The sequence below is a fragment of the Camelus bactrianus genome, chromosome 12, assembly GCF_048773025.1.
Source record: "Camelus bactrianus isolate YW-2024 breed Bactrian camel chromosome 12, ASM4877302v1, whole genome shotgun sequence".
Lineage (NCBI taxonomy): Eukaryota > Metazoa > Chordata > Mammalia > Artiodactyla > Camelidae > Camelus > Camelus bactrianus.
Genome location: NC_133550.1, coordinates 39,038,598 through 39,066,193, shown reverse-complemented (window position 1 = coordinate 39,066,193; position 27,596 = coordinate 39,038,598). Strand labels below are relative to the sequence as shown.

The 27,596-nt window shown below is 38.3% G+C and overlaps 1 protein-coding gene across 1 annotated transcript in view; it reads right to left on the bottom strand.

Moving 5' to 3' along the window:
- Nucleotides 1–203: 203 nt before the first annotated feature.
- The window catches only part of LOC123618996 (uncharacterized), a 52,831-nt gene continuing 25,438 nt past the window's right edge, over nucleotides 204–27,596 (bottom strand). Inside the window, exons 7-9 of the mRNA XM_074375264.1 lie at nucleotides 23,875–25,194; nucleotides 2,413–2,530; nucleotides 204–338 (exon numbers count right to left, since the gene is read on the bottom strand). The gene's annotated coding sequence lies outside the window, so the exon portion shown is untranslated. The remainder of the gene's footprint in view (nucleotides 339–2,412; nucleotides 2,531–23,874; nucleotides 25,195–27,596) is intronic.

Sequence of the window (27,596 nt, the reverse complement as noted above, 5' to 3'; positions counted from 1 at the left end):
CTCATTCCAACCTTTCAGTTATTTCTCAGGTAAGGTCAATAAACAGTCATGATAGGATTTTTAACTAGGCAAGACTTCAGCATCTTTATTATAGAAAATCACCAGGCAATATTAAAAGAATCTAAATTCAGTCAACATTGTTCCTGCTCTGGTCTGTGCTGAGGTGGTGGCATGAAGATGATTAAAGAAACTGCTGGACCTACCGCCTCAGGTAGCTGTGGAGGAAAAGGCTTGCATTTTACAGGTGCCAGAGATAACCTTATACTTTGGGGATGCCATTTGTAGACCAAGGTGATGGCAAAGCGCCCAGCAATCTTCACAGTAATGAACTTATTCACCTGGGGGTTAGAGAAAGGATTGTCACATCCTGCACAGAATTATCATGTTCATAATTCAGTTGGAAATCATAGACATTTATATGGTGCATGGAAGAAAATTCCAGATTGACGTTCACAGACAGCTTCAGTCTAATTCCATTAAGTCAGGAATGGGCTTTAGGTTTTGTGCTGCCAATACATTTGTTGCTATGATTTATTGAGGGAAGGAAGAGGAGCGGGGAGAAACTATTTGCAATTAATGTAATTATGTCTTATAAAGAAAGATTCATTTTTTGATTAGGAAAATTCTGGGTCAGTTTACATGTACTTCTGAGCCCTAATTCTAGCCCTGAGACACAGATGGTCTCTCCTGTAAAATATAGTTGATAACATCTGATTTCCTTGATTTTGAGAAAAGTCATTTATGGCTGCCAAGTGCTTACAAATTTTACAAGCCTTAATATTATTGTGAAACTTATTAAAGCTGAAGGTATTTTATAAATGAGAATAGAAAAGTAATGATAAATGAACATCTTCTCAAAACTAAGGTGAACATCTTCAGATTTGTAGAGCATATTTAAAAGGCTTGCTATAAAGTGTCCTAATTAAGTCAGCTGCTCTAAGCATGGGAGGACTTTTGTTTGGTTACAAGTTAAACTCTTTGCTCCCTGAAGGCTGCCAGCTGAGGTAATCTGAATTGTATAATCAACCCCATAGGGTCTCTGACTTTTTTAGATAAAGGGTGAGGAAACCATTATTCCTGAGTGTCTGGAAATTGCACATTCAGGCTTACCTGGTACAGTTTCTTTATGTACTCTTTACGTCTCTAACCCTGCAGAGCTAAGTGGTACCTCTTTAAAATAGCCATCTAAATAGTATATGTAAGATGTACAGCCACCATGGATGATTCTGTCAATTGTGTGTACTCTCTATAAGATAGCCTGTTCTGTAGAAATATAACATGAGCCACAAATTTGAGCCACATTAGTAATTTTAAATTTTCTAGTAGTTGCATTAAAAAGAGTAAAAGGCAGGTGAAATTAATGTTAATAACATGTCGTAATTAAGTATATCTAAAAATTAACATTAAACATGTAGCTGATATAAAAATGATTAATAAGATATTTTATGTTCTCTTTTTTGTACTAAATCTTTGAAATCTAGTGTGTAATTTACACTCACTGCATATTTCAGGGATTTCATAACCACGGGTGGCTGTGGCTGCCATACCGGACAGTACAGCTCTATATATCTGTGGTGCCCCTAAGGTTGGTTGTGCAGTGCACTGCCTGTACACCTGTACAGCCATATGCAATGGCCCTGGATACTAAGGGCAGTCCATACACACACACACAAACACACACACACACACACACACACACAAGTAACTATATGTGAATAGAGAATGTCTAGCACAGAGGTTACAGCCTGATAGCTTAGAAATGTTTGGTTTAGTCCTCTCAGACTTTGAACTGTTGCCAACTTTTAAATATCAGAATATTTCACCAAAAACCTGAATTCATGGCTTTTTAAAAAACTATAAAAGATAGCAAGCCTAGGCCCATATTCCCATGTGGCAACAGCCTTCTGCCCTGCATAGAGGCTGCAGCCGCAGGTGGGACACACTTTCCAGTTCACCGAAGTTCCTACTTGGCTGGCTCACTCTTACATATCTGAATTTCTGATCTTTGATCTACAGAGGTACACACCGAGCGATTAACAGAGGTAATTTCTGCAGAGTGAGATTAAGGAGCAGGAGACTTTCACTTTGAACATTGTATACTTTCCTATTTTTAAAATGTTTTGATAGTAGGCAAAAATGTTTTCTGATAATAATTTTTAAAAACTACTGTTGAAAGTTACTGCTGCTTAGCAAAGATAAATTCATCAAGAAAGGACCAAGAGAAGTGCCAAGTGAAGTGAAGAGCTCAAATAAACTTTTAGCAGATCAATTGGCTAGTGTAGACAGCTAAACTGAATAGTTCAGTCCTCTCAATCCTCCTTCCCCCAATAGTATATTTTAGAAACTCAAAGCAAATTATTGTTATAGCATAAGAAATGATCAGAAAAATAACAAATTGTAAAAAAGAATTACCCAAATTTCGACTGGATCAAGTTTTCCCTTTGAAGGCCACATCCATTCCCTTATAATATTTCCTTTTTTGCTGATCACCATACCTCCATCCTGATTAAACATCACTGATATTACTTGGCTGTGAAAAAGAAAGAAACATGACTCATTTAGAACAAGAAAAATTCATGGACTCATGAATTTGGCCAAGGCTTTTAAGAGGACAGAACTCCATTCTATCACATTCCTGGTGGATAGTCTCCAAGCCTGAATATCCTCCTTGAAGGGAAGGTTGGTATATACCTATTGGCTGATCAAGATTTCCCTTCTCTGAGACACACCCCACTCACCACTCCCCATCTAGAGAGTCATGGGAATGGGCTCTGCCAACCATGATTATCATACTATGTGGCCCTGCTGCCCTGGTTGCAGCTGATTGAATCAGGGACGGACATTTGACCCAGCACTGTGTTTTAAATGGATGCAAAAATATATACAATCCAACAACACATAAAAAAGATTATACATCACGACCAAGTGGGGTTCATCCCAGGGACACAAGGCTGGTTCAACATACGCAAATCAATCAATGTAATACATCACATCAACAAGAGAAAGGACAAAAACCACATGATCATCTCAATCGATGCAGAAAAAGCATTTGATAAAATTCAACACCCATTTATGATAAAAACTCTCGCCAAAGTGGGTATAGAGGGAACATATCTCAACATAATAAAAGCTATATATGACAAACCTACAGCCAGCATAGTACTCAACGGTGAAAAACTCAAAAGCTTCCCACTAAAATCTGGGACAAGACAAGGATGCCCACTATCACCACTCCTATTCAACATAGTCCTGGAAGTCCTAGCCACAGCAGTCAGGCAAGAGAAAGAAATAAAAGGGATCCAAATTGGAAAAGAAGAGGTAAAAGTGTCATTATATGCTGACGACATGTTACTATATATAGAAAACCCTAAAAGGTCCACACAAAAGCTACTAGAGCTGATTGAAGAATTCAGCAAGGTAGCAGGTTACAAAATTAACGTTCAAAAATCAGTTGCATTTCTTTACACTAACGATAAATCAACAGAAGAAGAAAGTAAAGAAACAATCCCCTTTAAAATAGCACCCAAAGTAATAAAATATCTGGGAATAAATCTAACCAAGGAGGTGAAAGAATTATACACAGAAAACTATAAACCATTGATGAAGGAAATTAAAGAAGACTCTAAAAAATGGAAAGATATTCCATGCTCTTGGATTGGAAGAATCAATATTGTTAAAATGGTCACACTGCCCAAGGCAATCTACAGATTTAATGCAATCCCTATCCAATTACCCAGGACATATTTCACAGAACTAGAAAAAATCATAATAAAATTCATATGGAACCATCAAAGACCTAGAATTGCCAAAGCATTACTGAAGAGAAAGAAAGAGGCTGGAGGAATAACTCTCCCAGACTTCAGACAATACTATAGAGCTACAGTCATCAAGACAGCATGGTATTGGTACCAAAACAGACATATAGACCAATGGAACAGAATAGAGAGCCCAGAAATGAACCCACAAACTTTTGGTCAACTCATCTTTGACAAAGGAGGCAAGAATATACATTGGAATAAAGACAGTCTCTTCAGCAAATGGTGTTGGGAAAACTGGACAGCAGCATGTAAAACAATGAAGCTAGAACACTCCCTTACACCATATACAAAAATCAACTCAAAATGGATTAAAGACTTAAACATAAGACAAGATACAATAAACCTCCTAGAGGAAAACATAGGCAAAACATTATCTGACATACATTTAAAAAATTTTCTCCTAGAAGAAATAAAAGCAAGAATAAACAAATGGGACCTAATGAAACTTACAAGCTTCTGCACAGCAAAGGAAACCAGAAATAAAACAAGAAGAAAACCTACGGAATGGGAGAAAATTTTTGCAAGTGAAACCGACAAAGGCTTGATCTCCAGAATATATAAGCAGCTCATACGACTCAATAAGAAAAAAATAAACAACCCAATCCAAAATGGGCAGAAGACCTAAACAAGCAATTCTCCAAGGAAGACATACAAATGATCAAAAAGCACATGAAAAAATGCTCAATATCACTAATTATCAGAGAAATGAAAATCAAAACTACAATGAGGTATCACCTCACACCAGTCAGAATGGCCGTCATTCAAAAATCCACAAATGACAAATGCTGGAGAGGCTGTGGAGAAAGGGGAACCCTCCTACACTGCTGGTGGGAATGCAGTTTGGTGCAGCCACTGTGGAAAACAGTGTGGAGATTCCTCAAAAGACTAGGAATAGACTTACCATATGACCCAGGAATCCCATTCCTGGGCTTGTATCCAGAAGGAAATCTACTTCAGGATGACACCTGCACCCCAATGTTCATAGCAGCACTATTTACAATAGCCAAAACATGGAAACAGCCTAAATGTCCATCAACAGGTGACTGGATAAAGAAGAGGTGGTATATTTATACAATGGAGTACTACTCGGCCATAAAAACCGACAACATAATGCCATTTGCAGCAACATGGATGCTCCTGGAGAATGTCATTCTAAGTGAAGTAAGCCAGAAAGAGAAAGAAAAATACCATAAGAGATCACTCATACGTGGAATCTAAAAAACAAAAACAAAAACAAACAAACAAACAAAAACAAAGCATAAATACAGGACAGAAAGAGACTCACAGACAGAGAATACAGACTTGTGGTTACCAGGGGGGTGGAGGGTGGGAAGGGATAGACTGGGATTTCAAAATTGTAGAATAGACTACACTGTATAGCACAGGGAAATATACACAAAATGTTATGATAACTCAGAGAGAAAAAAATGTGACAATGAGTGTGTATATGTCCATGAATGACTGAAAAATTGTGCTGAACACTGGAATTTGACACAACATTGTAAAATGATTATAAATCAATAAAAAATGTTAAAAAAATTATCTAGTATGTATTTGTTTAATTGAATACATTTTGTCAAAGCAATTTAGACTTTCATTAAGTTCCCTCTCTGTGCCAGGCACTGTGCTGAGAAGGGAGAAGACACTAAGATGATTTAGATGTGAACACACAGTGTGATGCTACTGATGTAGAAAAGCTAATGAAATGCTAGGTTGCATTAGTAGACATGCAAAGTATAGGGAACATAAAATCAACATCTTCCTTTACCACACAAATTCCATCTACGGAAATCTAGATGATTCTTGAATCCACACATATGTCTCTATCTCTCTCACCCTTGCCTTAGTCCAAGCTGCCATATTCTCTCTTGTACTTCTCTTAACTGGTCTCCATCATTGACTTTGGTTCCTTACAGTTTGTTTGATCATGTCACCTCTTTGCTTTGTTATTACCCTCGTACGACTTTTCACTCGTAAGATAAAATTCATGATGCAGCATAGGAAGACCTGCACATCGGGCCCCTACCTGCCAATCACTCCAGCCTTATTTGCACCACTCTAGATTCTAGACACACTGCTTTCTTTCAATCCTTTGAGTGTATTATGCCCAGCACCTTCTTCATGGCATTTTGTATTTATATTTTTTTCTTTTCTTTTCTTTTTTAACATTTTTTATTGATTTATAATCATTTTACAATGTTGTGTCAAATTCCAGTGTTCAGCACAATTTTTCAGTCATTCATGGACATATACACACTCATTGTCACATTTTTTTCTCTCTGAGTTATCATAACATTTTGTGTATATTTCCCTGTGCTATACAGTGTAGTCTATTCTACAATTTTGAAATCCCAGTCTATCCCTTCCCACCCTCCACCCCCCTGGTAACCACAAGTCTGTATTCTCTGTCTGTGAGTCTCTTTCTGTCCTGTATTTATGCTTTGTTTTTGTTTGTTTGTTTGTTTTTGTTTTTGTTTTTTAGATTCCACGTATGAGTGATCTCTTATGGTATTTTTCTTTCTCTTTCTGGCTTACTTCACTTAGAATGACATTCTCCAGGAGCATCCATGTTGCTGCAAATGGCATTATGTTGTCGGTTTTTATGGCCGAGTAGTATTCCATTGTATAAATATACCACCTCTTCTTTATCCAGTCACCTGTTGATGGACATTTAGGCTGTTTCCATGTTTTGGCTATTGTAAATAGTGCTGCTATGAACATTGGGGTGCAGGTGTCATCCTGAAGTAGATTTCCTTCTGGATACAAGCCCAGGAGTGGGATTCCTGGGTCATATGGTAAGTCTATTCCTAGTCTTTTGAGGAATCTCCACACTGTTTTCCACAGTGGCTGCACCAAACTGCATTCCCACCAGCAGTGTAGGAGGGTTCCCCTTTCTCCACAGCCTCTCCAGCATTTGTCATTTGTGGATTTTTGAATGACGGCCATTCTGACTGGTGTGAGGTGATACCTCATTGTAGTTTTGATTTTCATTTCTCTGATAATTAGTGATATTGAGCATTTTTTCATGTGCTTTTTGATCATTTGTATGTCTTCCTTGGAGAATTGCTTGTTTAGGTCTTCTGCCCATTTTGGATTGGGTTGTTTATTTTTTTCTTATTGAGTCGTATGAGCTGCTTATATATTCTGGAGATCAAGCCTTTGTCGGTTTCACTTGCAAAAATTTTCTCCCATTCCGTAGGTTTTCTTCTTGTTTTATTTCTGGTTTCCTTTGCTGTGCAGAAGCTTGTAAGTTTCATTAGGTCCCATTTGTTTATTCTTGCTTTTATTTCTTCTAGGAGAAAATTTTTTAAATGTATGTCAGATAATGTTTTGCCTATGTTTTCCTCTAGGAGGTTTATTGTATCTTGTCTTATGTTTAAGTCTTTAATCCATTTTGAGTTGATTTTTGTATATGGTGTAAGGGAGTGTTCTAGCTTCATTGTTTTACATGCTGCTGTCCAGTTTTCCCAACACCATTTGCTGAAGAGACTGTCTTTATTCCAATGTATATTCTTGCCTCCTTTGTCAAAGATGAGTTGACCAAAAGTTTGTGGGTTCATTTCTGGGCTCTCTATTCTGTTCCATTGGTCTATATGTCTGTTTTGGTACCAATACCATGCTGTCTTGATGACTGTAGCTCTATAGTATTGTCTGAAGTCTGGGAGAGTTATTCCTCCAGCCTCTTTCTTTCTCTTCAGTAATGCTTTGGCAATTCTAGGTCTTTGATGGTTCCATATGAATTTTATTATGATTTTTTCTAGTTCTGTGAAATATGTCCTGGGTAATTGGATAGGGATTGCATTAAATCTGTAGATTGCCTTGGGCAGTGTGACCATTTTAACAATATTGATTCTTCCAATCCAAGAGCATGGAATATCTTTCCATTTTTTAGAGTCTTCTTTAATTTCCTTCATCAATGGTTTATAGTTTTCTGTGTATAATTCTTTCACCTCCTTGGTTAGATTTATTCCCAGATATTTTATTACTTTGGGTGCTATTTTAAAGGGGATTGTTTCTTTACTTTCTTCTTCTGTTGATTTATCGTTAGTGTAAAGAAATGCAACTGATTTTTGAACGTTAATTTTGTAACCTGCTACCTTGCTGAATTCTTCAATCAGCTCTAGTAGCTTTTGTGTGGACCTTTTAGGGTTTTCTATATATAGTAACATGTCGTCAGCATATAATGACACTTTTACCTCTTCTTTTCCAATTTGGATCCCTTTTATTTCTTTCTCTTGCCTGACTGCTGTGGCTAGGACTTCCAGGACTATGTTGAATAGGAGTGGTGATAGTGGGCATCCTTGTCTTGTCCCAGATTTTAGTGGGAAGCTTTTGAGTTTTTCACCGTTGAGTACTATGCTGGCTGTAGGTTTGTCATATATAGCTTTTATTATGTTGAGATATGTTCCCTCTATACCCACTTTGGCGAGAGTTTTTATCATAAATGGGTGTTGAATTTTATCAAATGCTTTTTCTGCATCGATTGAGATGATCATGTGGTTTTTGTCCTTTCTCTTGTTGATGTGATGTATTACATTGATTGATTTGCGTATGTTGAACCAGCCTTGTGTCCCTGGGATGAACCCCACTTGGTCGTGATGTATAATCTTTTTTATGTGTTGTTGGATTCTATTTGCTAAAATGTTGGTGAGGATTTTGGCGTCTATGTTCATCAGTGATATTGGCCTATAATTCTCTTTTTTTGTAGTGTCTTTGCCTGGTTTTGGTATCAGGGTGATGGTGGCTTCATAGAATGAGTTTGGGAGTATTCCCTCCTTTTCAATCGTCTGGAAGAGTTTGAGAAGGACTGGTATGAGTTCTTCTTTGTATGTTTGGTAGAATTCCCCAGTGAAGCCGTCTGGTCCTGGACTTTTATTTGTAGGGAGGTTTTTAATTGCTATATCTATTTCCTTTCTAGTGATCGGATTGTTCAAGTGTTCAGATTCTTCTTGATTCATCTTGGTGGACAGTATGTTTCCAGAAACTTGTCCATCTCCTCTAGGTTATCCAGTTTGGTTCCATACAGTTTTTCATAATATTCTCGTATGATATTCTGTATTTCTAATTTGTTTGTTGTAATTTCTCCATTTTCCTTTCTTATTTTGCTAATTTGTGCTCTCTTTTTTCTTCTTTGTGAGTTTGGCCAGAGGTTTGTCGATTTTATTTACTTTTTCAAAAAACCAGCTTTTGGTTTGGTTGATTTTTTCTATGGTCTTGTTAATCTCTATTGTATTTAATTCCTCTCTGATCTTTATTATTTCCTTCCTTCTGCTGCTTTTTGGGGCTTTTTGTTCTTCTTTTTCTAATTCATTCAGGTGGTGGGTTAAATTGTTTATTTGAGATTGTTCTTCTTTTTTGAGGAAGGCCTGTATCGCTATAAACTTCCCTCTTAGCACAGCCTTTGCTGTGTCCCATAGGTTTTGAGTGGTTGTGCTTTCCATACTAGATAATTATTAGATGCAAGACACTGTTTAGAAACTTAGGCAGCTAGGGATGCCCAGAGTGACATGCTCTCATTACACTCAGGACATTTTCAGGCTTCTGATAATAATTATTTTCATAGATTACATTCATTGGGAACCTACTTACATGCCAAGCCTCAAATACGTGCTTTTAACAGGCAGTGTTGCTTAATGGTTACAAACACTCTAGAGCCAGACTGTTTTTTTTTTTAACATTTTTTATTGATTTATAATCATTTTACAATGTTGTATCAAATTCTAGTGTAGAGCAGAATTTTTCAGTTATACATGAACATATATATATTCATTGTCACATTTTTTTCTCCATGAGCTACCATAAGATCTTGTATATATTTCTCTGTGCTATACAGTATAATCTTGTTTATCTATTCTACAATTTTGAAATCCCAGTCTATCCCTTCCCACCCCCCACCCCTTGGCAACCACAAGTTTGTATTCTATGTCTATGAGTCTATTTCTGTTTTGTATTTATGCTTTGTTTGTTTGTTTGTTTTTAGATTCCACATATGAGCAATATTATATGGTATTTTTCTTTCTCTTTCTGGCTTACTTCACTTAGAATAACATTCTCCAGGAGCATCCATGTTGCTGCAAATGGCGTTATGTTGTCAGTTTCTATGGCTGAGTAGTATTCCATTGTATAAGTATACCACATCTTCTTTATCCAGACATCTGTTGATGGACATTCAGGCTGTCTCCATGTCTTGGCTATTGTAAATAGTGCTGCTATCAACACTGGGGAGAACAGTCTACTCAAGCAATGGAAATAAAAGAAAGAATAAACAAATGGGACCTAATGAAACTTACAAGCTTCTGCACAGCAAAGGAAACCATAAGCAAAACAAAAAGACAACCTATGGAATGGGAGAAAATCTTTGCAAATGAAATCGACAAAGGCTTGATCTCCAGAATATATAAGCAGCTCATAAGACTTAATAAGAAACAACCAAACAACCCAATCCAAAAATGGGCAAAAGACCTAAACAAGCAATTCTCCAAGGAAGACATACAAGTGATCAATAGGCACATGAAAAAACGCTCAATATCACTAATTATCAGAGAAATGCAGATCAAAACTACAATGAGGTATCACCTCACACCAGTCAGAATGGCCATCATTGAAAAATCCACAAATGACAAATGCTGGAGTGGCTGTGGAGAAAGGGGAACCCTCCTACACTGCTGATGGGAATGTAGTTTAGTGCAGCCACTGTGGAAAACAGTATGGAGATTCCTCAAAAGACTAGGAATAGACTTACTGTATGACCCAGGAATCCCACTCCTGGGCATATATGCAGAAGGAACCCTACTTCAGGAGCCAGACTGTTTATGGTATTGAACCAGGCTCTTCCATATCCTAATTGTGTGAACTTGGACCTATTTCTTAATCTTTCTTTGGCTCAGTTTCCTTATCTTAAAATGATAACAGCAGCATCCAACTCACAGAGCTGTTGTGAGAACTAAGTGAGTAAATACGCATAAAACACCTAGAACAGAGCCAGGCACCTTGTAAGTTCTTTGAAAGTATAGCTTTTATTATTACGTCCTCACAGTTCCATCAATATTATGGACCCCATTTCCCAGGTAAGAAAATAGAGGCTGAAGAATGTTAGTTAATAAAATATCCACAGCCTAATATAAAGTTCAATTGAGGGACTCACCATTTAATGAAAATATAGGAATAGTTCACAGTATAAAAGGGGTGATTTTGGCTTAACTGAAGATCCCCCAGTCTGACAGACGGGCTGGAGGAGTAAAGCAGCCAAACTAATGAGAAAAATGGAAATAGAGGCCCCAAGCCTTGGAAACCTAGAGCATATTCCTTTCTTGAACAGGCTACCCTCTCACTCACCCTGGGCAGCGCAGCCTTGAGCTGTTTTAATTCCTGTGAGGAGCCTCAGGGAAGACCCTATTCATCCATCAGCACTGCAGGAGAAGCTCTAGCTAAAGCAGCTGTCTCTCTGCTGGCACTGTATCTCCCTACACACTGGATGTCTTACACAGGGCTCCCAGTCCATGCTCCTCTTTTATTCATCTTCCTGCTGGTGTGAGTTGCTGAGCCTTCTTACCAAGACTCTCCTTTAGTGGGATGACAGATGCACAAAAGCGGGATTGGTTTAAATGGTCACTGACAGTTAAATAATGAATTCCCTTTGGAGGCAGCTTTTTTGGTTTCTTTTTGCCTTCTTTTTCAGAGCCTTCAGTTCTGCTGAAAGCAGACAGTACCCTCTACCAAAAAATGATCTGTGGTGCCCAGGATGAAATTACACAAGGGCAGGACTTAGCCATGAGGCATAGTGTTTTGGGCTTCTGGGAAGTTCCCAAAATATCATCAACAGAGGTGTTGTATTCATCTACTTATTTACTATTATCGAAGAAGACAGGGACAGGATGAGGAAAGCAACAACTCCAGAGGGGCAAGTGGGGGGAAATCATCTCCTATTTGTTTCACAGATATAACAAATCTTGGGCATTTCATTTCATGTAACAGATAATTAAGGTGACAATTTCCCAGTATAAACTTCACTGTTGGGCAATATTAAAGTCTGAGAAGGGCACTGAACATTCTGGCTTCTACCCAGAAAGTGAAGATTTGGGATGTACTTTTATTTCAGTTCTAATCTTGCTGATTTGTAAATCTGTAAGTCTGTCTGTAAGCTAGTCCTAAAAGAGATCTCACAAATCATGTGGCCCAACTTTGCATCTACTGTCCACATCGAACCACTATTATTTCTAATTTACAGGTTTTATTTTTACTTTAATATTATTTAAATGACAAGGGGAGTTTTTTAAACTATTTCATAAAATTGTTGTGAACAGAGAATACCAGGTTTAGGTCCAATTGTAGGCAAAAGGGAAATAATGACATACACTTTAACCATACAATATAGGACAGTAAATTCTATATTAATATTTTGAGCACTGTCTCTTTCTTATAAAACTGCTTTGATGAGATTTAATTCATTTGTCATATTATTCACTATTTAAAGTGTATAATTAAATGATTTCTAGTATATTTACAGAATTGTGCAACTATCACCACAATCAATTTTAGAACATTTTCATCACCCCCAAAAGAAACCACATGCCCATTAGCAGTGGTTCCCAGTCATCCCTCCCCTTGGCCCCCTGGCAACCACTTATCTACTTTCTGTCTATATACATTTGCCTGTTTTGTACATTTCATATACATGGAATTATATAAGTCATACTAGTCTTTTATGACTGATTTCACTTAGCATAATGCCTTCAAGGTTAGTCCATGTTGTAACATGTATCAGCACTTCATGTTGTTTTGTATGGATAGACCACATTTTATTTATTGGTTATCAGTTATCTGTCCACTGAGCTCCCTTTCTGAGGATGTGTTAATGGTGTGGCAATAGAATTAAAATAGGACTTCACAAAAGAGGACTCTATTTTTAGCTCAGACTTCAGGACAAGAAGTACTTTTTTCAAGAGAAACTTAACTACCTGGCATACAAAGAGAGAAAAGTAAGTAAATGTGTATATGTCAATGTGTATGTTGATGTGAACTCCACTATATTTTGAAGAATACACAAAATACTCTTTGCTGTGGATATACTGGCAGAAGGGAATAAGAGGTTGAAAGAAAGGGAAATTTTAAACTGTAATACAATTGTAATTTTACTTGGAAATGATGAAAAATTTTCCAAGAAAATTTTTGCCATGTGCAGGAATTACTCTTATTAAAAAATATAAAAACATCAATATATCCTCACTTCTACATGGCTTTCTCATTGAGAATCTGTAAACAGTAAATTCTCTGGGTAGAATTACAGAGAGCTTCAGCAATGCTTAACCAGAGCCAGCGTTTACAGTAAATGGGTAGAAAGTGAAGGCGCACATAGGAGTCAATGAATAAGAATTCAACATTAATAAATGATACTTCAGCAAAGACTTAGACCCACTTATAAGGACATGAAGAAGAAGTGGATACCTCAGCAGAGTCTGGTACTCCAGAGTCCAGTACAGTAGGATCCAGCCTGCACTGAACTCAGCCCTCAGTTCTGCCAGTTAGATGCTTTCACTTTCTTAGTTAGGTAAAACCAAACACTGATCTCAGATGCCCCAGAACATCCCAGCAGTTTACTTTATATCAGTATATTGTAGAGGATTATATGGAATTTATCACTGTACCCTACAGGCTTAGACTTTCTCAACCAATTCTTTATCTCTACACTGTCCCAGTTGTCATTACATATTGGTGCCTCTTTTAGATGGACCCTTCCAGACTATTAGAGTCAAGATTGAGGTGCCAACACTAGGAAAAACTACCTCCCATAAGGGAATTCTGTCTTAAAGTGGATTATTTTTGTCTGGGTGAGCTACACATTACATCACTAAATAAGGTTATTTATGAGAGACAAAACTAGACAAGATATACTTTTGGAATTGGAGGGGATCAGAACTGAAGTCATTAAAATATATTATCTAAAATGTCTAGTTTTCAGTAAAAAATTACAACATGTAAATAAAAAGGAAAATGTGACCTATACACACAAAAAACCCCCTCAAAACCTGAGATAGAAGCTGTCTTTATGGGGCCCAGATGTTGGACTTAACAAACAGGTTTCAAAGCAGCTATTATAAATATGTTTTAAAAAACTAAAGGAAAACATTTAAAAATTAAAATAAAATATGATAATGATGTATTCAAATAGGGAATATCAAAAAGAAACAGAAATTAAAGAAAAAAAAACTAAATGGATATTCTGGAATTGAAAAGTACAATAATGGAAATAAAAGCTTTACTAGGGGCACTCAACAGTTAATTTGAGCTAGCAAAATAAAGAATCAATAAACTTGAAGATAGCTCAATAGAGACTATCCAGTCCACAGAACAGAAAGAAAAAAAAGTGAAGACAAACAGAATCTGTGAGTCCTATGGACACCATTAAGCCATACCAACATACATATACCTATTGGGAGTACCAGGAGTAGAGAAAAATGGATGGAAAAATTTAAAGAAATAATGGCGTAAAAAGTCTCAAATTTGTTGAAAAATATTAATCTACACATCCAAGAAGTTCAACAAATTCCAAGTAGGATAATTTCAAAGAGATCCACACTTACATACATCAAAACCAATGACAAAGAGAAAATCTTCAAAGCAGCAATAGAGCAATTAGATAAAGAATGAAATGCAGATGAGCCTGACACACAGCAGGTGCTCAATAAATACTGGGTATCTAAAAACTGAACCTTCAAGTGTAGAGGAGAATCAACCAGGATCCTTGTATAAGGGTATATCTTAGAATGAAAATGCCAATCCAACTTCAAGAAAGCATGATTTCTCAGGATAATTATGTGATATTATCCATTTCTCAACTGTGAGGATAATTATGTGATATTATCCATAGTCTAGGCCAGAAAAAGGCAAACTACAATCTACAGGCCAAATATGGCCTGCTACCTGGTTTTGTAAACAAAATTTTATCAGAATACAGCCATGCCCATTTGTTTATGTGTTGACTATGGCTGCTTTCACACTACAGTGGTAGAGCTGAGTAGTTGCAATGGAGACTGAAAGACCTGCAAAGCCTAAAATATTTACTATCTGGCCCTTTATAGAAAAAGTTTGCCAGCCCCTGGCCCACGTATACCTCCCTCATTTCCTTCACTGAATATCACCACAGCTTTGGAAATTCTGCTTTTCCCATTGGATCAGACCTTTAGAGATTGCTGCTGACCCAAATCAAGTTCCATCTGCTCCACTGTAGGCTGGCTACCCAGCATCCATTCTCTATCCCTTCCTTACTTCCTAGAAAATTCCTATTCCTTCAGCACTTCATCCCTAAGAGACCAACCCCATTTACAGGGGCAGATCCTAAGTCGTCTAAGCCCATAGGTGCTGGGCTTTCCCTTGCATCCCTTTTGGTTCAGGGTGGGCCTGTGACTAAGCTGCCTAAACAGACAGAAAGAAAGGCCATACAGTCTATCGAAAAGATGAGTTTTTCCCCTGCTAGACATGAAAAGGAGCATGTAGCTAATATCACTGGTAGCCACCACGGGAACCACCTTGGAAGAAAGGACGCCAAGGATGGCCAAGTGGAGATATAAAAAGAACCTGGGTCCTTGATGACATCACTGAGCTGTAAATTATACTGCATGTAGAGCCCTTCCTATCTCCCATTTTTAATGGTATTTTTCTGTTACTTGCTATAGCAAAGCATCCTCACTCTACTTTTAGTAAAACATATTCTAACTACTACAACACTTTCAATTATAATTTCTATGGGTGGCTCTCTTAAAATCTTACCTGTCCCTGCCTCCCCACCTCCCAACACCTACTCCCAATAGTCTGACACAAATATTTCCCAAAGTCCTGTTCACTCACTATTCAATCATTCAACAAACATTTATTAAGCGGTCACTATATACTAGGCACACATTAAATGTTAAAGGTGAAGCAGTGAGCAGGACAGATATGCTCCTTCCCATAATGGAGATCATATTCTAGTTGCACAGACCCAGTAAATGAAAATTTACTTTCAGATTATGATTGATGCTGAGGAGAAATAAAGTAATCACTCGAGAAACAGAAAGGGAAGAAGAGGGCTTTTTCAAATGGATGGTCAGAAAAGATCTCTTTTGGAAAACAGTCAGCAAGTTCCTTAAAAGTTAAAAATAGTTACCATACAAGCCAGCAATTCCACTCGTGGGTATCTATACAAGAGAAATGAAACATACATCCACACAAAAACATGTATACGAATGTTCACAGAAGCATTATTCATAGTAGTCAGAAAGCAGAAACAACCTCAATGTCCATCAACTGATGAATGAGAAACAAAAGGTGGTATATATACATTCAATGGCCATAAAAAGGAATGAAGTACTGATACATGCTACAACATAGATAAACTTTAAAAGAGTTATGCTATGTGAAAAAAAGCCAGTCACAAGAGACCACATATTGTATACTTTCATTTATGTGGAATTTTCAGAATAGACAAAGCTATAGAGGCAAGGGTTGACTAGTGGTCGCCTAGGATTGGAGGGAAGGGTGGGGAATGGTGAGTGGCTGCTAAGATTTCTTTCTAGTGTGATGAAAATGTTCTAATGTTAGACTATGGCAATGGATACAAAACTCTTGCAAATATACTAAAAAAACATTGTATTATACACTTCGGGTGAATTTGTGGATTATAATTTGTTTTCTCAATAAAGCTGTTTAAACCAAAAAGAAAAAAGAAAAGATCTCTCCTAGGAGGTGACATTTAAACTGAGATCTGAAAGATAAGAGAAAATCAGTCATGCAAAGAGTTGGGACAAGAACTTTCAGTCTTAGGGAACAAAGAGTACAAAGGCCATGAAGAGAGGCAGAAGGTCAGCAAACAAGGGGGTGAGTCATAGGAGATAAGGTTAAAAAGAGGCCTGAGCAGGCAGGGTCTTCTGAAACTCAAAGCCACCAAGTTCCATTGTGACACACTCATCAGGCAATATAATCCTTATGGAAGGCGGTATGAAATATTTAACAGTGAAACCCATGGATAAGGCAGCAAGTACAGAGCTGTTAATTCTAAATGCGATAGCTACAAAACACATTATTGTGAAGAAAAGAAACATCATCAAGTTTTAAAAGGGAAAATATTTAAAGCAACACTTAGCCTATAACTGGGGAAGTGCATTAAATTACTCTCACTGTTGTCTTAAAGATCAATTTCTAGGAGATATTTGCAGACACTTTAGCAAGCACATGAAGAATTCACATCTCCAGAAAGTTCAGAATGTGGAGATTTTATAGAATACCAAACAGGAACAGAATTCACTAAAGCCATATAAATACAGACTTCATAGTATCTGCACTTTGTGAGCAGTTGTAGGTGACACATTTGAGACCTGAGATAAAATGAAGTGACCAATTCAGGTTGGATAATCACAGGATGTAGAAAGGAATCAGAGGATGACATGAAATTCTAAGTAAGAACATAAGACTATCTGGAGATAGACGATAACCAGGAGAAAGAAGATAACCAAGCTTATAAGTTTCAACACGTTTGAGAGGTGGGATCAGTGGTTAACAGAGTACTACTGGTATAGTCATTAATCTTACATGTATTTACACTTCTCAGATTCTACTATGCATGATCAATCAAAATAGAATTGGGGGTGAAGAGAGGCAGAGAAAAAAGTAATAACTTCGATTTAGGTGATGCCCTTGTGATCAAATGCAAAAAATGGCTGCAGTATTTTTCAGCTTCACCATGTGAAGAAGCCTGAGCTAGCCAATTAAAATGCCATAAAATTACATGATGTTTCCTAATCTTTCTTTCGAAACTGTTGAACTACTAGAGCTGGGAGAGGAAAAGACTTTTTGAAAGTACATGCTTTCTTAACCTTTAAAATGCTTCCAGATTCTGTCATCTTCTTTTCATTGCAACATCAAAGTTGGGAAAGGCTCTTCCACACTGAGCGGCAGGTGTGTACCTGCCGCTCAGTGAGGCACTATGCTGCCCCATTAATCTCTCTCTATTTGCATCTTGAGAATCAAGCATTAGTCTTTTATTTCTTTTAGTTTTTCGCTGACCTGTACTCTATTTTCTGGCAAGCTGCTGACACATTTCGACAGGTAATTTGGTAACCAGCCAGGGAAGGGAAATAGCGAGAAGGGGCTTCATAAGAAGCATAGGTGGCACAGATGAAATGCTGAACATGGCTGAAACACACAAAAGCACATTTATGGTTAACTTGTTTAAAAAAGAGGGGGTGGGGGTTGGGAGGCAATTCCTGCTCTCTGGATGACCTAACTCTCAACTCCCATCATCTTGAAATCAAGGGAAGTCAAAACATAGGGATGGGAAAATATGTGATGGGGCCCATTCAAAAAATTCAAATTCAGCAAATTCAGAAGTAACATGATGACTTAGTTCACTAAAAGGCTGCCTTATGAATAAGCTACAATGTCAATCTGTTTCTGAAGCTCCATGGGCCAGAAAAAGTTTTTCTCAGCTCATATTTCATGCTTTTTTGTTTCCTGCATTTATATATTTAAGGTACCTTTGTCCAAAATTTTCAACTAGGTGCTTTAAATATGAGTCACCAACTAAACTGAAATTGAACACATGGAAGAGAATCAGGCAGAGGTATGGGGGTAAGTAACATCTCAAAGAAGGACAAATACAGAGGAATCGTAATTATAATGAATTGCATAGTGTCTCCCCCAAATTCATGTCCACTCTGAACTTTAGAATGTCACCTTATTTGGAAACATGGCCTTTGCAGATGTAATTAGATAAAGATCTCAAGATGAAATCATTCTAAATTGGATTTAGGGTGGGTCCTAAATCCAATGACTGGTGTCCTTTTAAGAAGAGGAGAGATCATACTGAATGGGAGGCATTTTTGCAAATGATATGATTGATAAGGGATTGATATCCAACATATATAAACAGCTCATACACCTCAACATCAGAAAAACAAACAACCTGATTTAAAAATGGGCAGAAGAACTGAATAGACATTTTTTCCAAAGAGGAAATGCAAATGGCCAACACACACATGAAAAGATGCTCAGCATCGCTAATCAACAGGGAAATGCAAATCAAAACTACAATGAGGTATTACTTCACACCTGTCAGAATGGCTATTGTCAAAAAGAACACAAGTAACTAATGTCGGAGAAGAAGTGGAGAAAAAGAAACCCTTGTACACTATTAGTGGGAATGTAAACTAGTTTAACTATTGTGGAAAACATTATGGAGGTTACTCAAAAAACTAAAAATAGAACTACCGTATGATCCAGCAATTCCACTCCAGGGTATGTATCTGAAAAAGCCAAAACCACTAATTTGAAAAGATACATGCACTCCAATGTTCATAGCAGCTTTACAATAGCCAAGATATGGAAGCTACCTAAGTTTCCATCAACAGATAAATGGAGACAGATGTGGTATACACACACACACACACACACACACACACACACACACACACACACGAATACTATTCAGCCATAAAAAAGAACAAAATTTGCCATTTGCAGCAACATGGATGGAGTTGGAGGGCATTATGCTAAGTGAAATAAATCAGACAGAGAAATCCAAATTCTATATGATATCACTTTTATGTAGAGTCTAAAAAATACAAAACTAGTGACTATAACAAAAAAGAACCAGACTCAGAGATATAGAGAACAAACTAGTGGTTACCAGTGGGGAGGAGAGGGGCAATATATGGGTCAAGTAAAACTACTGGGTGTAAGATAGGCTCATGGATGTATTGTACAACACAGGAATATAGCAAATATTTTGTAATAACTGTAAATGGAAAGTAACATTTAAAATTGTATTAAAACTTTTTAAATTAAAAAATAATTAAACAATTAAAAAAAGAGTGAGCTATAAAAATCTTAAAAAAAAAAAAAAGAGGAGTGGTCAGAGAGAGAGACAGAAAAGAAGGTGATATGAAGATGAAGGCAGAGACTGGAATGATAGTCTATAGGCCAGCATACATCAGGGATTGCCTGCAATCACCAGAAGCTAAGAGAGCAGCATGGAATGGATTCTACCTCAGAGCCTCCAGAAGGAATCAACCCTGCTAACATCTTGATTTCTGACTTCTGGCCTCCTTAACTGTGAAAGAATAAATTTCTGTTGTATTAAACTACCCAGTTTTTGGTACTTTGTAATGGTGGCCCTAGGAAAGTAATAGTAAATTAACATCTACTGCAGGTGGTCTTCAAGAGACCTGGGCTTGGTTGGCTGGGAACATTTTGACATTCTTACCTGACTCCTTCAGCTCAAATTTGACCTTACTCTAACCCTTGCTGACATTTAATGCCATCCCTTACCCTCTTCTTCTTAAGCTTCTGAGGTGTGATATTGGAAGGACTGGAGTTGGGGGAGACTGCAGGATACAGTGGAAATCAGGAGAAGCTTTGGATCAGGCATAGTGAGGTTCAGGGATGGCCCTGGGATAAGCAGTGGAGGTCAAGAGCCTCATGACCAATTCCCAAGGATGAAGAGAAATCACAGGTATTTTAGAAAACAGGACAGGTCTTCCTGGTCAGTTCCCATTCTTGGGCAGTATTACGTCTGATTTAAAAATGGGCAATTACACTGGTGAACTTTCTAGATATTTACCTGTCTATTATCTCCATATTCATCTGTTTGTCCATCCATCCATCCATCTATCCATCTCTTATCTATCTCTACTTATTTTTAAAAAGCCACTTTATTGAGGAATGATTGACATACAAAAAGCTGTTACATATTTGATGTATAGAACTCGAAGAGTTTGGAGATATCTGTCTCTATCTAATTTTATCTTTTTATCTTAAAACGCTGAAAATTTCCATGGTAATTTATCTTATTCAGGTCTCACAAACCATACTATGAGGGAGGTATAATGTATATGTATACATTTTCTAAATATTTAGGTTTTTCTGATTATATAAAAGCAATGATATATACTTCTTATTAAACAACTAAACAATGTGCATAGACTGCTGCATGCTCTTTATTGTTTTATACATATGTATATACATATAAATTGTATATGTAATTATTACATATATATAAATTCCAAGTAGTTACACTACTCATGTACTCGTCATCCTTAATGTATGTCACAGGAGAAATCCGTACTGTGCTCTCTTCCCAGTCTTTCTTTTTCACCCACAGCCTTCTCCCACTTAACCTAGCTTTTGGTCATCACCGATGGCTTCAGGAAAGCATTGTGAGAACAAAAGTATCAAATTCTTGGCTTTTGAGGTTGAAAAGCGGAGATTCTAGGTGCATGGCAAAAGGGATATGGAAGAATACATGATCTGCAGGAGCAGGTTTTCCCACCCCAAAGGAGTAGGGGATGGACAAGAATGTGGGAGAGTAAGTAGAGAGTTCAGTGGTAGAGACTCCTGGAGTAAAAGCTCTGTGTCATCCTCCTTAGCCAAGTCACAGGGCACAAAGAACTCAGTAGAGAACTCAGGTGGATTTGAGGGATCTGAAAGTCTGGACAGGTAGTGAGCGTTGGAGTTTATCCCATGCCCAGTGTGACTCAAGAGTAAGAGGACAGATGGTTGTGTGGGGTTTCTACACAGATGGGAGTGAAATAGTCTCAGTGTCCTTGAGTTCAGCATAGGACAGGAGCCAGATAAGTGTTTCCCATGTGCTGAGATCAATGTGAGAGACAGCCTGGCCTCAAGAAGCCTTGCAGCTGAAGCTGGTGTGGAGGGGGTGGTGTTAGGTGCAGCTGTGCCCTTCAGAAACCAATCACTACAGACCATTTGGAATGAAGGTGCCTGAGAACCTGATGACACTTCCCCAACCTTCTCATTTCCCCCAGTACCTTATTTCATCAGCTGTCTGGAACTGAGATGAACTCTTAGAGAATGGATAATAGGACTGTAAATGTATGCCACCCACTGGTAAAATCTACCAAGAAAGTATACCGAATTTTTTTTAAAAGTTGTATTTTCTGCTCATCTGAATGTGTGAACTGAGATCTATATCTATGGCAACAGTACCTCACAGTTTACTCAATCATTCTCAACCAATGGAGGTAAGGTTGCCATGCCCACTCATAGGAAGCTATGAAGACTCTATCAAGGTAGTGCTCTCCCTTCCTTCAGTTAGAATAAACTCAGCATTGTCTTACCAGCAGGTTGACATTTCAGTGATATTTTCTGGAAGCCAGCATTCTAGAGATTTGGTTTAGTTTGGATTTGTCAAGCACATTCCCATCTGATGGCCTTTGCTCTGGCTTTTCCCTCTGCCTAGAACACTTTCCCCCATAACAGCATGGTTTGCCTCTCACTATTATAGGTTTCCACTCAAATGCCCCCTTATCAAAGAAGTTGTCTTTGGCCCTCCAATATAAAACAGAAACTCTCCATTCCTACCTTCTAGTCCCCCTTACCCTGCTTTTCTTAAATAATTCTTCATCACCTGATATGGTATATATTTGTTTATTTGTTTACTCTGTCTCTCTCCACTAAAATGAAAGCTATACAAGGACAAGGACTTTGTTTTGTTCTCTGCTATCCCTTGTGCTCACAGTACTAGGTCCTCTGCAAATATTTGTTGAATCAATTAGTATAAATATTTTCTACAGATACCTTTTTGTTTCAACTTTCTGCCCTTATTTCTCTTTTTAAGTATAGTTGACCCTTGAACAACATGGGTTTGAACCACACAGGGCCACTTATATGCAGATTTTTTTTCCACAGTAAATACTACAGTACTACACGATCCATTGTTGGTTTAATCTGAGGATGCAGAACTGTGGACAGGGAGGAACCCTGGAGAGGGAGGGCTGGCTTTAAGTTACATGTAGATATTCTACTGCTAGAAGGATTGGCACACCAACCCTGTGTTGTTCAACGGTCAGTAGTATTGCCTTTCAGGTTCCCTGTAACACATTTTCTGACAAGCAGGAACCATATCTTACATTACTCTCTATTCTGAGTGTTTGGCACATAATAGGTGCTCAACAAATATGTACTAAAGGAAGGAAAGAAAGAAGAAATACATAAGTGAATGAATAAGACATATCACAGCAGTGGTATGGCTGAGGGAAGTGAGGCAATAAAATAATCCTACCCCTTCTTCTTTGATCCCTCTCCCCATCCTCCAATCCCTCTTGATCCCCACCCTCCAGGATGCTCACCCAAATTGTTAGCTAAGTTCTTGGATGTGCAGAAGTTAGCTGATTGGGGAATATAATTATAAAGAGCTGAAATTTCTTTTCGGTAAGAAAATGAAAAAATTTAGAGGGTGGGGAATGAATGGGGAAAAGGGTAGAAGTCCTAAAAAAAGAGAGAGAAAAAGAGGATCCCAGAGAGGGATATGTGAAATATTGGTCAATGTGTAGGATGGAGAAAGCACTTTTAAGAACACATTAGTACATTTTACACTTCATTTAAGATGTTTGTATTATTGTGCGATAAACTCCCTATGGGCCAAACCACCAAGACATTTGACTACCTTCACAGAGAATTCAGGTGAGCAGTTTTTACGTGTGAAAATCAAGGAAAGGAGCAAATTCTCCATTTGGCTCAAATTAACAGAGAGCCAAGATAAACCCACAGATGCAAGACACAGGGTGGAGAACAAGATTCAGTGGAGTCACACTGTCAAAGCCAGAGACCATGAGAACTTTGCAGAACTTTTGGTGGAGGATATGAGACTTTCTATGGGGCATGGAAAGGTGTTGCTGCTAGTGTTACCTAGTTCTTAAGAGGGCAGGGTGGCCCAGCTGATACCTGGCTCACCTAAAAAAGTCTCTCGGTTTCAGTTCCCAGCCTCTGTATTCTTGGGGCCTGGCCTTCATATTATAGATCCCTCTGCTCTTGAGAAACACAGCATATACCTCATGGATGACACAAGCGGATTCTTTGAGATCTACGGTCTTTTGGCCTGTTCTAATAAGCAAGTTTGTGCATGGAACAGCCATGAACACATGTGTATGTTTCATTTTCCTTATCTGTTTTCCCAATTAGATTAACGATTTAAAAGACTGCTTTCCCATCCTTTCCTTTGTTGGGATTTAGCTCTTTCTCCACCCCTTAGCTTACCCACAAGTTCTAGTTTGTCTGGAATCTCACATACCTATTAGGAAAAGAAATGCTGCCACATCCAAAAGGTGTAAAAGTTCCAAGGATAACTTGATTTGGCAAATTGCTGAATATATTGGTGTACACACCACCCCAAGGGAGGTCAGAATAGCTTTGGCAGACAGCTAGGTGGCCAGAAGGATAGATAAAATCCAAGTTAAGGAACTGATATTGATAAAAACAACAATGCTAATAATAGTTCTTATACAGAATGACACTTTCATCCTATTTAATTTTTAAATCAGTTATTTACAGAGAAGGCAACAGAAGTCCAGAGAGGGTGACTCACTTTCACTGAGCACAATAATGATAGTACCAGGCCAGCACATGAGTTCCCAAACTCCCATTTGCATGTTCTTCCCATATGTTCACATTGCCTGCACCCTCACTTTAGCTGAAAATTCTTGGAAACCAGTTTTGTGAATAATAACAGGAAGGTCTGGTCAGACTGGTCCTATTAATGGCAGAGCCACTGGAAATCAAAGGTGCCCACTGCTACCCAGTATGGCCCCAAGAAGCCATTCCAGAACACAGCAGGAGGATCAGGTCTCCCTGACGCTGTCTATGGACAGATAGTGGCAAAGAAGGGCTGAGGGACAATTACGGATGCGCAAACAATTTCACAACATCTATCTGTACCAACCTCTATCAAGCCATGATGGACTCCCGAGGTCTTTTTCACTTTGGATTTGTAGGAATTTATTACAGGCTCCCTCTTCTCTCTAAGCTAGACTCTCTCTACTAATCAGGAAACTAAAGGCATACTCATTTTCTCAGAAACACATGAGCCCTTGGGTACTTAACAAAAATACTGACTACAACCAGAGGTTCCCTTAAATAGAAGAAAGGTTTGTAAACTGAAGAAACTGACCCAACCTCCTTCTTGGGTTGACTTCTCCTGTCCCCAGAGTAAGAGAATGTTGACCCTTGGAAGAAAGGGACTGAATAAACACAGGGCATCAGACCTCCTTCTCCAATGCTTCTGAGATTTTCTGCTGAAAAATAAATGCCCCATCTGTCAGTCCCTTCCATCATGCCTGGCACCCACCATCCTTCTTCCCATTGTCATTTCATAAGGATATTATGTCAGAGAGGAACCATCGATCAGGGCATAATGGAACTTTTTCATCCTTGGGTCAGCCTCTTTTGACCATTGGCAACTTGATCCTTCTCTTCAGCAGCTCCAGCCAGAAACATTGAGAACTTTGGCGACTGTTGTTCACTTCTTTCTTGTCTGTAGGATCATGATAGTGGCTCAGGACAAGTTGTTTGCTGAATCCCTCTTTTTTTTTTTAACTTCGCTTCTTCTATTTTTCTGTTCAAAAGAAAAGAATTCAAGAGCTGGCTAATTTTCCTGTTCTTATTAAGGGCTGGGTGATGGTCAATGGCTATTCAGGTCTCTGTGACCTCATGTTTACCACTGATATAATGGCTTCTTTTAGAGAGAGAAGGCTGAATTTTGAAATCCTTAGCTAAGTGTTTATTGAGTACCTACCATTTAAAAACAGTTATTGAGCACCTACTGTTTATGAAGCACTATACCAGAGGCTGCAGCAAATGCAGGACTAGGAAGTAGTCCTGCCCCCACAGAAGCAGCACAACACAGCACAGGTTTTGGACGAGAACTGATGTGGACCCTGGCATTGCCACTTGGGACTGTATTAAGGAGGCAAAATACTAACCCCCTCTGAGCTTTGGTTTCTTTATCTATAAAATAGGGATAACAATACCTCACAGAAAGATAGGAATCTCTGGTTAATTAATGCACACATCTCTGGGCATGGATCCTCGTGTTTAGCATGCACTCTAAAATACTAGTTGTTTTTGTTACAATTTAGTGGGGAACATACACATATATATTCATCAATAATATAGTGGTCAAGGGAAAGGGTAGGTGAATATGAAAGTAGCTTCAGTGTTTCAGAGACCCTGAAATTAAGGTAGCCTCTTAGAATATTCATTTAACCATTCACAAATATTCACTAGATGTCTTCTACAGTCAAAACTTGTACATTCTTACGAGAAAGTTGCCATCTATCCCTATTCTAAAAAGAGTGCTCGAGTTTTGCAGCTATGTGGCACAGACTGGATGCAATGTCATCCATATCAACTCCAAACTACTCCATCCTCTCCACTTCATGATACTGCTCCCTACATTCCTATGTTAGGCACTACAGGAGCTGTAGGCATTGTATAAAATGTGTTTAAAAATGCAAACTCACCAGGGCTGTGTGTCTGAGTCAGCCAATGAGGCAGGCCTTCCTAGTTCTTGCTCAGCTTCCTGCTCTCAAAACACACACACACACACACACACACACACACACACACACACACACACACAGAGGTATACACACATGCACATACATGCACACATGTGCATAAACACTTGTATACCCAAGCATGCCAAGTAGAGGCTGTTGGTAGCATGCCATTAGAAAAAGCCTCCTGAGTCAGGCTGGCCAAGTAGAAGTCATATACTAAAGAAGATGTTCTTATCTGTCTTGGAGACCAACACCACCTGTTTAATATCTCCATGGACTGGCTGGCTTGCATCTACTCCATGGTCCCAGCTACCAAAGATGGGCTGCTGGACTTCTGGGTTATTAAGACACAATGTAGGGATGAAATTGGGCAGATCCCACGACCAACACTTGAGAACAATCAGAAGTGTCAGGACTCTAATGAAGGGAAATGGGAGCTACTTTTTCAGAGAAGAGTTTGGGTATTTCTAAGCACAAAGTGGGACTCAAAATAAACAAATAAACAAACAAATCTCAGCAACAAGGTAAGTGAATATTTAAGGAGGCCCTCAGCAAGTCCCTTCATATTCAGAGCAGATTCAAACAGGAATCCTCAATATTTTTCACTTGAAAGTGAATTTGAAAATTCCTAAAATTGAGCTGACATATCTCAAGGATAATCTTGGAGTTTCTGAAAGAATTGGTCTGTGTATTGTGTGCATGCATATACATTTATTGGCTGAGTGAGGGCCTTGGGAGAAGAGCTATGCTGAAAGGAAAAAATAATTCTGTGGGGGCTAAGTGGCTTTATTAGAGAAAGCCAGGATTACAATGGATGAAAGGGAAAATTTTAAAGGATTAAAAATAAGTAACTGGAAATAACATAGCTGATTCATGAAAAGAGGGAGAGCCATAATAGCCACACTATTGTTGGTGTAGGGGGAACTGGGGGCAGGAGTCCCTAGTAATTGGAAAGGGTCACTGGCCCCTCTCAGAGAAGCAGGAGGGAGTTCTTTTCAGTAAGTCTTGTGGGGAAAAAACCAGAGTCAAGAGAGGGGGCAAGGGCCAAATCTGCTAGAAAATGGAAATGCTTGATTAAAACACCTGCTTTCTCTCTCTTGCCCTTTGTCTTTTCTCTTGCTTTCCTCCTCCTCCTGCTGTTCCTTCTTTCTTTCTCATGTTCTCATGAAAGTGTATCCCACTGCCAAAAATAAGGTGAGTGGGCAGAATTTTTGAACAGTGTCACAAAAGCAAAGCACTTATAGATTTCCACTCTTTCCCACACCAGAACACACACATGCCACTCCATTTATGATCATCAAAGGCTGGCAGGATGTCAGCTTAACAACACACATTTATAAACCAACTGGAAACCCGGGTCTAATTACCATTCTCAAGCCCATACCTCAGCCCTTTCATTCAATTCTTAGACATGATTCTATTTTTCTGTGACTCTCCATAAATGGACCATTTTAGA